A 13,761-nucleotide genomic window follows, 5' to 3' on the forward strand; every position below is an offset into this window, starting at 1 on the left:
TGTGTGGAGTTTCAGATTTTTGTACTCAGGTCCCTTTATTGATGAGCATGGGGTGCTTTGGGTGAGAGAAAGTGGGTCTGGGAAATGCACGATAGAGTCGAAAGAAAGCCCGATTGGAGTCATGGCCATTAGGTAGCATCCACATGGCATTAGCTGGGGGCACAAGTCTGTTCCTCTACAAGTCCTCATGACATCCCCTGACCGGAAGGTGATCCTGACTTGTGTACTAGCTCCTATGATCCTGTTTCTTCCAGGCATGGAAACATCAATGGGCAGGTTGTGTGATCTGAAATGTTGGCCATCAGGCTTCTCAGAGCAGGATCCTGAGATCTACTACCTCTTCAGATGCTATTCTTAAACAGTGACGCTGTCATGAGCACTGCTGAGATCTTTGACAAGCCTGTCCACTAGAATTCCATCCTTGGGCCCCACAGGAGAGAATCACACCATCCTCAGACTTCCCTACAGGTGCACCGCACTCACCAACACACACACACACACACACACACACACACACACACTAAATAAGGGTAACGTAGGGAAATAACTTTTTAAAACTATAATTATTCAGGTGCGTGTAGGGGGTGGGAATCCTAGATATCGTCAGAAGCGATATCTAAACATAATTAATTAGTACATTGTGCCTTTTATAGTGACACTGCACAGCTGGGGTAGGAAGGTCTGGCTCTTCTGCTAAGGAGGTCAGATCCTAACTGGGAGGAAAGAAATCCATACTTGGTACCCAGTATCTGCAGACAGGGATAAGAGACCCAGACAGATGCAACTAACCTAGGGCTCTCTTTACCCAAACCAAAAGGCGCAGCAGGTCTCTGGCCAAGTATTCTGGAACTTTCTCCCACAAAAACCAGGCTTTCGGTCATCACCTTGAAATCTGTTGAAAATTCCAAATACGTCTCTTTTCACAACTTACACAAGCCTCCATCTAGACAGGAATTCCTGCTGGTCCACTGAAAGTGAAACCTGGTTTCTCTGTGCCAGCCCAGAATGCCTAAGGCAGGCCTAAGAAAGAAACAACCTGCTGTTGGGGGAAAGTGTGTGTGTGTGTGTGTGTGTGTGTGTGTGTGTGTGTGTGTGTAGGGGGGTGTCAAACCATAACTAGCAATTCAGTTATACAGAGGGGCCTGACTGGCAGTTTAAAGGAGACACCACCTCCCCCTTAGGATGTATATAGAATTTCAGAACTACCCCAAGAGAACACATAAACCTGGAAATCTTTTCTGAATGTGGAGCTTAAAAATATTGTTTCCAAGAACCCTTCTGTTGTGCCCATGTTGAAAACTCCCGCAGAAATGGAGCAGGCAGCTCCAGCCGCATGGAGGGCCGTGACTCAGCTCCATAGGCCAGCCTGTGAATCCATGACGTCATCCTTCCCCGAGTTTGGGCTCCCAAGCCCCAGACCACCCACGCTGGCAGCCCATTCTCTCGTGCGTTGTCGCCAGGGAGAGACCTGCCTTTATAAATGGTTCGGAGGTCGGAACAGAGGACTGGCCTGAATTGTTACACAGAAGTGCCTTTGGCAGCAGCAATAAGCGTTCGGACATGTAGGCACGGTGATTTTTTTTCTTTTTTTGAACCCTGAAACTCTCTTTAAGGCGCAGTGGAAAAGCGCATGCACAGAACGAGGCGGGGAGGTTTTAGGAACAGGCCTGGAAAAATCTGAAACATAGCAGCAAAAGGGGGTTGGGGAATTACCAAATAAGGGGTAAGGGGAGATTACTAAATAAGAGGTACACGGTCCTATGTTTAATGCCCAGCACCACCACCACCAGGAAGGAAAGGCAAAAAGTTGGGAGTCTTTATGCCACAGTCCTGCCTAGATAATCAAAATTAGGATTTTTCTTTTCTGATTTATCATTAGCAGAGGAAAGTTGGGGCGTGTGTGGCGGAATGCTCACTTGGCTGGGAGGTTTCAAAAATACCCACTAGCCCCCCCCCCCAAAGAAAACAATGCAAGCACCGGAAAACTGGGGCACTGAATATTTTCACCCAATCTTCAGCCAAAGAAGAGGAGGAGCTCATCTGGGAGGGGAAGGTGCAGAATGAAAGGCACCACGATGGCCTGTGCTATGCACACATCTAAACCTGAGACACGGGGCTCCTGGTAATGGTGTCCACTGGACAGAGAGAGGACCTGGGGAACACCCTCCCTGAGGAAACAGGACCAATTAAAAGAGCCTTCCCCCCTTACCTGTTGAAGGTACGTTAGGTGCCCAGGGGAAGTTGAATCATTAGGCTTGTGATCCAGAAGGGATTATAGAAGCCTTGCCTCTCCTCTATAGTCACATGCTTCCTGTCTTGATGTTCTGTCATGCTCCAGGCCTCAAGTAACGGGACCAAGTCACCATGGATTGAAGCAATATGAAACCATGGGCAAAGCAACCTTTTACCCTTATACGTTAACTATCTCAGGTATTATGCTGCAGCAATGCAAAACTCATGAACATTGTATGCAGGAATATATATATATATATATATATATATATGTGTGTGTGTGTGTGTGTGTGTGTGTGTGTGTGTGTGTGTGTATAGATGCACATATGTGTGTATATGGGGGGGGGTACGGTTCCACTCAAGATCATAGTTAGAACTCCTCTTAGGAATTTGGAACCAGTAGGTGACCTTTGTCACTGGTCTCGAGCTCCGAGGAGTCACCTCTTCTCAATGAAGTGCCCAAGCGGGGTTGCTAAACATAGTTTGAGAAAGCAGGCACACTAAACATATTTTGAGACGTTCCTGCTGGTTCCAGACAAAAGTCTATTCTCCTCCTTGAGACAGAAATACTCCAGTGGCTGAGCCCTAGTGAGTAGGAAAGACAGTGGATAGCAAAAGGGGGGGCTGGCACCTCCCGATTTCCAAGCCAGCACATCACAGCTCTGGGAGCCCTGGTGGGTCTGGGAAACCTAAAGGAGAAAAGAAATGGAAAACAACATGGACGTATTTCAGTTGAGCCGTTTAAACCAGTTTGTGAGAGCATGGGTGCCACTGTTGGCACCCTCAAGAGTTTACAGAGTAAAAGAAAACTTCACCAGGTTGTGCCTGGGGAAAGACAGAAAGGAAAAAAAAACAACCAGGAAGCTTAGTAAGCAGGCCCCGTGCTGCCTGCCTGCCTGCCATCCCTCCCTCCTCTCAGCCCCAACACTGCCGTCTCATATGACTTCCACCATCTCCCCAGCCCATGTTGTCCCTGCTGTGATGGAGACTCAAGAGACACCTGTCCCTGTGGTCTAGTCTCCTGACCCTGACTATCAGCTCGGGGTGGACATGTCACCCAACGGACACATCAAAGTGACCTTCAAAACTCTTTCTGGACAAGCTGGGACAGAAAGAAGCATTCTCTCTTTCCCTGACTTGCCAGGGTGTAGGTGTGCGCCTGAACCAGCACTGGTCATTTCCCTGTTAAAAGAGAGCCCTCAGGGCAGGGCGTGGCCCGAGGCATCGGCCCCAGGATCAGCTGACTGAGAACTCAGCTGTATCCATGGCTTAGAGGAGCACGGCAGTTCTCCGACTCGGTGCTGTCACTTGGAAGATTGTAGGTTGATTGTAGGCAGGTGAAGGCAGACAAAGTAAGGTCAAGGCCATGATTGGACAGTTAAAAAAATAAGGCGAGGACAACGTTTTTGTAAGATGAGAGAGAAGGAGAAGAAAAGAGGAATCAAGATGGAGACAGAGAAGGATGACCCAGATCTGGGTGGTTTTGAATTGCCAAGGTAGCTGGGATGGATTTCTGTAGGCAAATTTATCTAATCTAGGTGGGCGGTTTATATCCTTATCAATTGGTTGTGAGTTTATTGTGTGGATGTACAGTGGATTGAGGATTTAACATATAAATCTGACTGTTGGGTTACAGTTTGTTGAGTCTTGATTTGACCAGGTAGGGTAGTTGGGAGTCGACACTTTAACTACCAGGGGCAGTTGCTGGAAGTGTGGGCAGAGTCCATGGCAGGGAGCCGGGATAGGCCAGCCGCTGCTGGACTTCTAGAACCATGATTTTACCGGGTAGCTGGAACCAGAGAGTTCACAGCTAGCAGAGAGTCACCTGAGAGGAATTAGCGCTAGTTCCAATGGCCCGTTGGAGCCGGACCTGGTGGCCTCCGGGGTACATACAGGAACTGGTTCTGGAGCTTTTTTAATTTTTACCACAACAGTAGATGACGCAGATAAAATGAGTAACCTTTGGCCCTTGCCACCGACTAGGCTGCAAGTCACTGAAGCTAAGACTAGTTTTAATATTCACTGCAGCTTGACGTGTGGCTTGATAAGGTGTTTCCCCCTCCAGGATACTTCACAGCTTTGAAGCTACCGCAGAACTCCCATGGGTGTGAGTGCCCCAGTGAATATAAAGTGTTAGCGATTCCTAACTATCTGCCCATAAACCTCCCCGTAAGTCCCACAGGTAAAGAACTGTAACAGACCAAGGAAACAAGAGGTAGACCACACCTTTGTCTTTAGGGGGCTCCCATTTTGGCAACAGCAGCATCTGGATTGCTGTGAGTGGTTCCACAAGGCGTCCACTGAGATAGCCTTTCACACAATGTTACTGAAGGACTCTGCAGGCCAGCCAGCACTATGACACGGAGTGGAGTCTTCTACACGGTTAAAAGCTTAGGCCTTTTGCCAGAACAGTCACCCATCCATTTCATCTACCTTTAGCCTAGCTTGCCCAGGACCCACCATGAGGCTACCTCTGCTCTGCTCTGGTCCATCATTCCCCTGTGTCAGCACCCAATTCTCAAAAAATTTCTCCCCCCCCTCCCCTGCATCATTCTCTCCTCCCGGAAGTTATATTCCCTATTTCCTGCCCATCTATTGGCCATCAGATCTTCCTTACAACCAATCAGTTGCCAGACAGATGAGGAAGGATGGATATTTACAAAATAGAAAACCTGATCATGGTGGACAGTAGAAATGACTATACCAGAATCCTGCCAGAACTTAGCTCTTTGCTGGTGCAGAATTAAGTGTTGAAAAAAAAAAATACGGAGACACACCTTTACACTATGTGAAGAAAATGTTACCCCACACAATGTCATCTACAGGACAGTTTAGGGAAGCAAACAAGTCACACACACACGCACACACACACACACACACACACACACACACACACACACACACACACACACACCATAAAGAGAAGTCATTGAACAGTAAATAGTGTATGATCCTGACTGCACAAGGAGAGAATGTGAGAAGGGAGAATCCACAGATGCCCCAGGGTCACCTCTGAAGAGAGGCACAGACACTGCTGACAGATGACATGTCTGGGACAGTGAAGACAGGGATTTTTATGGAGTACTCCATGCCCTTGGTCCTATTTCATTTTTCTCTGGTGAGAGCATTTTACAATCTCTTCAGCACAACCTTTGACAGTCAGTGTTACAAAGAGGTTAGTTCTGGGTTCTGCCCCCTCACAGAAGTGAGGCTTCGCTTGCCCAGGCTAACTGAAGGAACCCCTGGCTCTCTCCCCAAAACAAAGAGTAGGAGTGTTAGGTTGGAGCTCTATGGGCAGAGGCCTTGCCTACCATGCATGAAGCCCTGGGTTTATCCCAGCACAGCATAAGCAGCACATGGTAGCGCACACACTTGTAATCCCCAGCACTTGGAAAGTAGTGGCAGGGGGCTCAGAAAGTTTAAGGTCATCCTTGGCTACATGGTGGGTTCCAGGCTAGCCTAGGCTACTTGAGACCCTGGCTAAAGACAAAATGAACAAAAAAGCCAGGAAAGACGTATGATACTCAACTGAAGGCAGGAGGAAAGCATTCAAGGGGAAAAGAATTCTAGGGACAAAGCACTGAGACAAAAGAGGAGGCTGTTCACTCAAAAACCTGAGGAGAATGTGGCACAGCCGAAAGGTGGAGGACCACAGAAGAATGACAAGGAGAGGCTGAGGTGACCACACGCAGTGCTGTGCAGGTGATTCCAGGAAGGGAGACGGGGTGCCTCCAAAGCAGGATTTCCAGTGAGCCACAGCACCTTTCTACTGGCTGCAAATCATCTTCACTGTCCTATGGCAGCCATGATGGGAAACATCCATGGGCCTCCTCGCCCCTGTAGGCACATATATGAGCCCTAGTCAGGAACCCAGAGGCCTCTGCTTCCCTCATCTGTTTCTTTCTTTCTAGTATCCCAGTCTCTGGTGTACTAGGACCGGGGTTTGTTTATGGTGCTAAGTGGCTTGTGTCCCTTCTCTGTCTCTAGCCGTGTTTCTCTGCCCTGTGAAAAAAATACTCTCCACTCCTCCCTAACTTCTAGCTTCTTCAGTCATGACTTCGAACCCTTCAGGGAGGTGAGTGTCTGGGTCAAGACAGTCTTGTCAGCCTGGCCCAGAGGTTCAGGCTTTGAATCTCAGCATTTGGGAGGCAACATCTTCTGTCTGTGAATTCCCGGCCAGCCCAGCCTACATGGTGAGGTGAGGTGCTCCGTAAAACAAAACAAAACAACCAACGAAACAATATGAGTGCATAAACCCATGGTGACGGAGTACGTTCTGGGGACAGCTGGTCAGTCAGTGTCTCTGGCTGTCTTCATTGCTGAAACCAGTCTGGATTGCTTTCCTGGGTTTGTCCTCTGGACTAAGATTGTCGCCAACTTTCCACGTTCAAAAGAACAAAACCTCTGGAGCCTTTCTTGGAACTGTATTTAGTATAAAATCATGAAGCAGAATTTGTCGTTTTTACTATTATACATTCTTAAAGTTCATTACCATGAGATTGCAAATAACCTTACCCTACACTTTCTAAGAAAAATAAGAGTACGTTACTTTTAATAGATGTGTATTTAGAAAAGTTCACAGAAGCAGCTTAAATGTTGGCCTGTGTTCCTAGTGTGCTCCTCTGTGAGCCCCTCATATGCCTATGTATTTCCCGTGTGCCCCTGTGTGACCTCTGTGTTCTCCCTGTGTGCCTCCGTGTGTCTGTGTGCTCCCCCGTGTGCCCCCATGTGCCTCTCTGTATGCCCCCAGTATGCCCTTGGTGTATCCTCCATGTGACCCTGCCCCCTCCCCATGTGCCCCTGTGTACTCCAGTGAGCCTCCAGCGTTCCCTTGGTATGTCCCTCATGTGTCCCACGTGTGCCTCCCCAGTATCTAAATCGACTCTTTGTCACAGGCCTCAAACAGCAGAGCAACACGGGGATTCCATGACTAGCCCACGTGACACAGGGTCCCAGAAAAACTCCACGCTCCTAAAACAGCCCCATTTGCGGTAAATGGCTCTACAGCAAGCCAGGCCACCCTCCTAAATTACAAACCGTGAGAAATTTGTGCTGCTTTTCTTGCAAGGGTACTTCTTCCATAGAACTCAAAACAACACCTCTGGATCCCAGAGCCTCACCCGCAAACAGCCAGTCTGTATTTTAAGGGGTCTAAGTTTTCGTTGAATGCTAAGACTTGTCCGTAGGAGACACAGAAACCGCTTAGTTTCCCACCCCGAAAATGATAATCCTAAGAACAGCAGGTCTCTCCGGGACTTTGTATGACTTCATGGAATGACATCTGCCAAGAGAACATTAGGAAAAGCAAGCAAACTTGGCAGCCAGATTCCAGGGCAACAGCTGGCGAGCCACAGGTGTTGGCCAGAGAAGAACTTCAGTCCCGCTTAAATGTTCCAGAGAGTTCTTTATTATTTTAAACACCACGTTCAGAGAGTGCTTAATTTGCTCAGATTCAAAACATTCCCCCAAGGGCAGAGTGCAGAGTAAACAAGACTGGAGAGAAAGTCCCGGTCCACCTAATTTTTAATTTGCAAAGCAGAGCAGTTAAAAGCACTCGATTTCTGACAGTCTTGCCGCGGTGTGGGGTAGCTTGGGGAGAAAGGCTTTGGTGGAAAATATTCTCTCAGTTAAGTCACTCGTGATGTGTGTTCTAGATGAGCAAGAGCACTGCATCTTGTTTGCAAGGTGGGAGAGGTAAGGTCCAGAGAAAAGGCTGAACATTGAAGGGCAGAGAGGCGGGACCTTCGACAGCAGAGGGGCGGGACCTTCAGAGAACAGAGGGGTGGGACTTTCCACAGCAGAGGGGCGGGACCTTCAGAGAGCAGAGGGGCGGGACCTTCAGGTCAGAGGCTCTGCTTTCTCCTTGACCCAGCAGCATTCTTGGGAGTAGGTAATTTTTTGTTTAATTTTATTCTTGCACCAGAGCGAGCCTCTGCTCCCTCATACAGTGCTCACTCCCTCGCTCGCTCACTCTTTTTTCATCGGGTGTTCCACCATCACTGAGCCTGTGCTAGAGCAAAGCTGTGTATTGGTGATTAGATCACCCTGTTTCTCCAGGCTGTGTTTAAAGAGGGGAGATGGACAAGCCAGGATTCTGACATCGCAGGGGCTCAGTTCCTTCTAAGAGGCGCGTGTTGAGAGTATGCTCAGATCATAGGGTGGCTCCATTGGCAGCGTCTTGCCTGCCACTCTGCCGCTTAAGATAGCTCAAGCCCGCAGCTTTTGGAGACAACCTCTGCTACTTCTCTGACCCCTCCAAGTAGTCAGGGAATAAAGCTGTAGCCTTAGCTAGTAAAATCAGAGCCTTCTCCGGGAAGGTCCCAACCTCTTCTAGAAAAGTAGACTGCATGTCTACTCATAAACGATGCCAGCCACAGCAGGAAGGCGTTCCACCCCTTCCACAGCACAGTAACGGTGAGGCAGCACACACAGGCAGCATCTCAGGCAAACACAGGCCACACAGGCCAATATTTATTTTTTATTTTTCGTCAGCTAACCGGAACCAAGGAGTTTTCTCTTGTCACTGTGGAAGTATTGTTGGATAAGCATACCAAAAAATGATTAGGTAAAGAGTTAGTTATGAGAGAGAGAGAGAGAGAGAGAGAGAGAGAGAGAGAGAGAGAGAGAGAGAGAGGGAGGTGGAGGAGGAGGAGGAGAAGAAGGAGGAGGAAGAGGAAGAGGAGGAGGAGAAGGAGAAGGAGGAGGAGGAGAAGGAGAAGAAGGAGGAGGAGGAGAAGGAGAAGGAGAAGGAGAAGGAGAAGGAGGAGAAGAAGAAGAAGAAGAAGAAGAAGAAGAAGAAGAAGAAGAAGAAGAAGAAGAAGAAGAAGAAGAAGAAGAAGAAGAAGAAGAAGAAGAAGAAGAAGAAAAGAGACCTGAATAGAAAGGAGCTCCCAGCCCCAGGCCATGAGCATGAGGGAGGCTTCCTAGTAAGAGACAGACAGAAAGACAGACAACACATACGGAGCCATGATTAACAACAGGGCTCTGATCCCCTTTCTCCCATCAAACACATAAGCCCCTCTCTTTCCCTTCCACACATACGCAAAGCCATAGCAACGAGGAACAGGATGTGCAGTGGGTGAGTGGCCAGGTTTGTGGGGACAGTGGGGACAGTACCCAATGTGATGGGAGTGAGATGAATGTAAGGAGGCGCAGAGCCCAGGCCTCATGTTGCTAGAATACAGGGCATCTCTGTGGACTGTGAAGTCACTTTTAACCATCCACAAGGGTGCGGTCACCAGCCACGCCTATCCCTCTGAGGGCTGGACTCACCACCACTACTCCTACAGGGGAGTGTAGTAAAAATGCCCCCCAAAAAGGCTGGACCAGGGAGGCATCTGTGCAGGCAGAAGCCAGAGTGCTTCTGGCAGGGAGGCTGAAGCAGGAACAGGAGAGAGTGAGCTTCCAGGGGAGCCCACTCTGTGGAAGGAAAGTGCAGGCAGTGGGAGTGTGCCTACAGGCATCACCTCACAGGCCCCCAGCTGAGACCATTCTCTCACTGAGCAACTCTCAAAGCCAGAAGAGTCAGAAGATCAATGCTCCTGTGCTGGCCTGCAGGCCATCCAGAGTACAGAAAAGTACAAGCAACGATTTCTCTCCAACCCACAAAACAAACATTCGCATACAGACACTCTTAAAGATTTGTTTCTATTTGTATGTGTTGGAGTGCTTGCCTCTGTGTGTGTGTGTGTGTGTGTGTGTGTGTGTGTGTGTGTGTGTGTGTGTGTACTGCATGTGTGTCTGGTGCCCTTGGAGTCAGAAGAGGGTTTCAGGTCCTCTGGAACTGGAGTTCCAGACACTTGTGAGGGGTCATGTGGGAGCAGAACCTGAGTCCTCCCAAGAGCGGTAAGCCATAACTGCCGAGCCATCTCCCCAGTCGCTGCTGGAAGTATTCTTGAAAATACTTCCCACTACCCGTTTATAAAGATTTTTATAGCTTGCCTGAGTCTGACAAACTACGTCACGAAGCTTCACTGGGAAGTAGGCCACCATTATGCTGTTTCCTTTTAATTTAACGACGCATCACCAGTCTCTCAATGTGGCTGCTGATATACACGAGTGTGTGCATGTGTGTGAACACATGTGTCTGTCCGTGTGTCCATGTGCAAGTATGTGGACATCTATTTTTTTTGTTTCTGTATTCCTTGTCAAATTCACACACACACACACACACACCACGCACACACACACGTACCACTTTTCTTCACACTATTTCTGCTCTCCTGGAAGGAACAATGGCTGCTTTCACCAGCTGGTCTGCCTCTCGCATCTGTCTAGCCTTTCAGTGTCTGTCTGTCCAGCCTCTCAGTGAGTGTCTAGCCTCTCAACCATCTGTCCAGTTCTAGCCCCTCCCCTGTCTACTGTCTGGTCCGCCATCCCCATCGCCACTCAGATAAACTGTATTTTAAACATCCCACCAAATTTGGGCATGGCTTTGGCTCTTTTGTTGTGAGAAGACATGAAATGGAAATAATAAAAAGTTCAATTATTAAAAAGTAAAGGAGGGCTGGAGAGATAGCCCATCAGTGAGAGTGAGTAATGAGATAGCCCATCAGTGAGAGTGAGTACTGAGATGGTCTATCAGTGAGAGTACTGAGACAGCCCATCAGTGAGAGTACTGGGATAGCCCATCAGTGAAAGGAGAGTACTGAGATAGCCCATCTGTGAGAGTGAGTACTGAGATGGCCCATCAGTGAGAGTACTGAGATAGCCCATCAGTGAGAGTAATGGGATAGTCCATCAGTGAAGGGAGAGTACTGAGATAGCCCATCAGTGAGAGTATTGGGATAGTCCATCAGTGAGAGTAAGTACTGAGATAGCCCATCAGTGAGAGTGAGTTCTGAGATGACCCATCAGTGAAGGGTGAGCTCTGCTTCTTGTAGAGAACCCAGTTTGGGGCCCAGACATTTGGGAAGTGGAAGCAGGATGAGAAGCTCACCGTCATCCCTACCATGCAGTGAGTGCAAGGCCAGTCTACAATACATGGGATGGTTGATGTTCTTAAAATAAAAAGAACCAAACTCAACAGTTCTCCATTTCCAGTCTCTCTCCTCTAACAGAGAAAGCTCTGATCTGCACATATGAAGGTGAGCTGTGCCCATCTTTGCAGACCAGAGCCTCAATCATAAAATAAGTGTTCAAGCTGTTTCCCTGCCCCCTTCATGAAAAGTCCTCCTCCTCCTCAGAAAGGGTTAGCCACCCAGCTGCTTCTCCACAGGACGCTTGGAACTAATTCTCTGTACATCTACTGTGTCCCCTTCTAAGGAGACGTCCCTAGAGAAGGGACAGCCTGCTCTCCAGAAGTGTTTAATCTCTACTTCCTGCCTCAGGATGGTGCCCGTAGCATGAATACATGAGAAACGGTTTTCTGTTGCTACCCTTCAGGCTTGCCATACTGTGAGGGCCTGATCTCTTGCCACCAGTTTGCATCCCGGTCCAAAGCTCATTGCAAGTGTTTTCATTGCCCCTTGCTTATGCTGACACCAGGAGAGCAAGCAGAGCAAGCAGGTTCCCTTGAAGGAGGAGGGAGGATGGGGGTGGGAGGGACACCAGTGAGGACAGCGATCCTGGTGGAGAAAAGACTGCTCTAGAGAGATGATGGCAGGTGGCAGGGACAAATGCAAGCACACACCAAGCAAGAAGAGACAGAGGGAGCAGCTGCTGACAAGGACAGGTGCATAGACTGAAAAGGGAAATGATTCCTACCCTACAGGACCTGTGGGAGACTGATTCCAGGACATTTCACCCTTCGCCAGACACTCAAGTCCCTCAATCAGAGGTGCGTACTCTTTACGTCTATGCTACATGCATGCAAACACTTTAGGTGATCTCTAGAGAATGTAGAGTACCACGTCAACCAAATCCCATTCCAGTGGTTGCCGGTACTAGGCATGCCAGAGAAGAATGAGATTTGAACATCTGCCCTTGTACAACAGCGACACTCCTCTTTCGTTCTTTCGATCCATGTTTGGTTACTATGTAGACATATTTAAACAGTAGGCTGTGGGCTCCCAGCCACGTTCTCAGCTTCTGCTATTAAATCACATCATGGGAAGCGACCATAGTCAGAGGCAGGCATGGGTTAGTGAGTCCTCAGCCCCTGTAAGGGGTTCACTAGGTCTTGAGGCATCGATGTGGGCCTGAGACAGTGTCTATTCCAAGGGCAGAGCCCCACTGAGGTATAGCTCAGTTATGGCCCCTATAGGTGCTACGGTACCAGGTTCTAACTGACTAATGAATGCTAAGGCCTGTTGGATGGATTGCTGGAATGATAGTTAACCCTCAGTTGTCAAACCTAGCCATCTGGGGGGAGAGTATGAATGAGAGATTGTTGTTGGTCTGTGGGTATTTTGGGGAGTGGAAGCTGGATTATCTTAGCTTAATGAATTTTGGAAGGTCCAGTCCACTGTGGGTAGCACCATTCCCTAGGCAGAGATTCTGAACTATCTAACAGTGGAGAAAAGGCCCTGGGCACATGGGAACAAGCAAGGGAACATGTAGGATGCATTTTCTCCGCTCCTAACTGCTTATCACGTGACCAGGTGCCTCATGCACAGTGGGTTAAATGGGGATTTCTATTCAGGGTAATTTATAACAGCGGCAATCATATACAAGGAAACGCACTAGATGCCAGAAGTGAAGTCTCTCTTCACTACAGCTAACCCCCCCCCCAAAGCTGAAAACCCCAATGCTCAAAGATTTAACAATACAGAGAGATTTTTGAGGCCTACCAAGCGAGACAGCGGACCATGGAAGGTCCCTGATCATCGAAGCTGACCAGGGAAGATGGAGCTGGAGAGGCAAGGGTCTAAAATACTGACATCTATTGTCACGGAGAAGTAGCATCTGCTCCTTTCCAACTGTGTAAAAAATAAGCATGTAGTATTTTTCTTTTCTTTTTTCTTTTCTTTCTTTTACAGTTGGAAAGGAGGCAGGAAATATTGACAAGAACTTGAGTTCCCCTGTCAGTGAGTGGCCCTGCCCTGGCTGCTCCTTGGAATCGCATGGCATCTCTGTGCAAACGGACAGAGGGTCCATTTCTCTGAGAACCTGTGAGGTTCGCCCATCTCTGTGTCTGAGAAGGAGGCGCAGGCCCAGATGGACATGCTGTTCTCATTTCCTCTGCTCCGCAGCCCCGGAATATTTGGGAACTTGGCCCTCGGTGCACACTTCCAGCCACCACGTCCCAGTCTGCGAGCATTTGCGTCTGTGAAACGCAAACTGTAGCCCCCGAGGGAGGACACTCCTAGCTTCCTGCCTCCTGGAAGAGCACACAACCTTGTGCACAGCTGCCTCCCAACTCTGGCCCTAAAAGGAGAATGGCTGGGAGAAGCTGCCAGATGTCTGTGATAGTCTGTCGCTGTCTCAGAAAACACATTTTCTTTTTCCTCACCAGAGGCAGCAGATGACTGGAAGGGGGGTGTCTCCCCTTGACTGCCCCAGAAGAGCTGTGGGTTTACTGAGAACTTTAGGATAGGAAGGAGAAAATGAGAAACAGTCACGTCTACACAGGTGCTTGCTTGCTTGCTG

This window comes from Rattus norvegicus, chromosome 17, assembly GCF_036323735.1.
Source record: "Rattus norvegicus strain BN/NHsdMcwi chromosome 17, GRCr8, whole genome shotgun sequence".
Taxonomy (NCBI): Eukaryota; Metazoa; Chordata; class Mammalia; order Rodentia; family Muridae; genus Rattus; species Rattus norvegicus.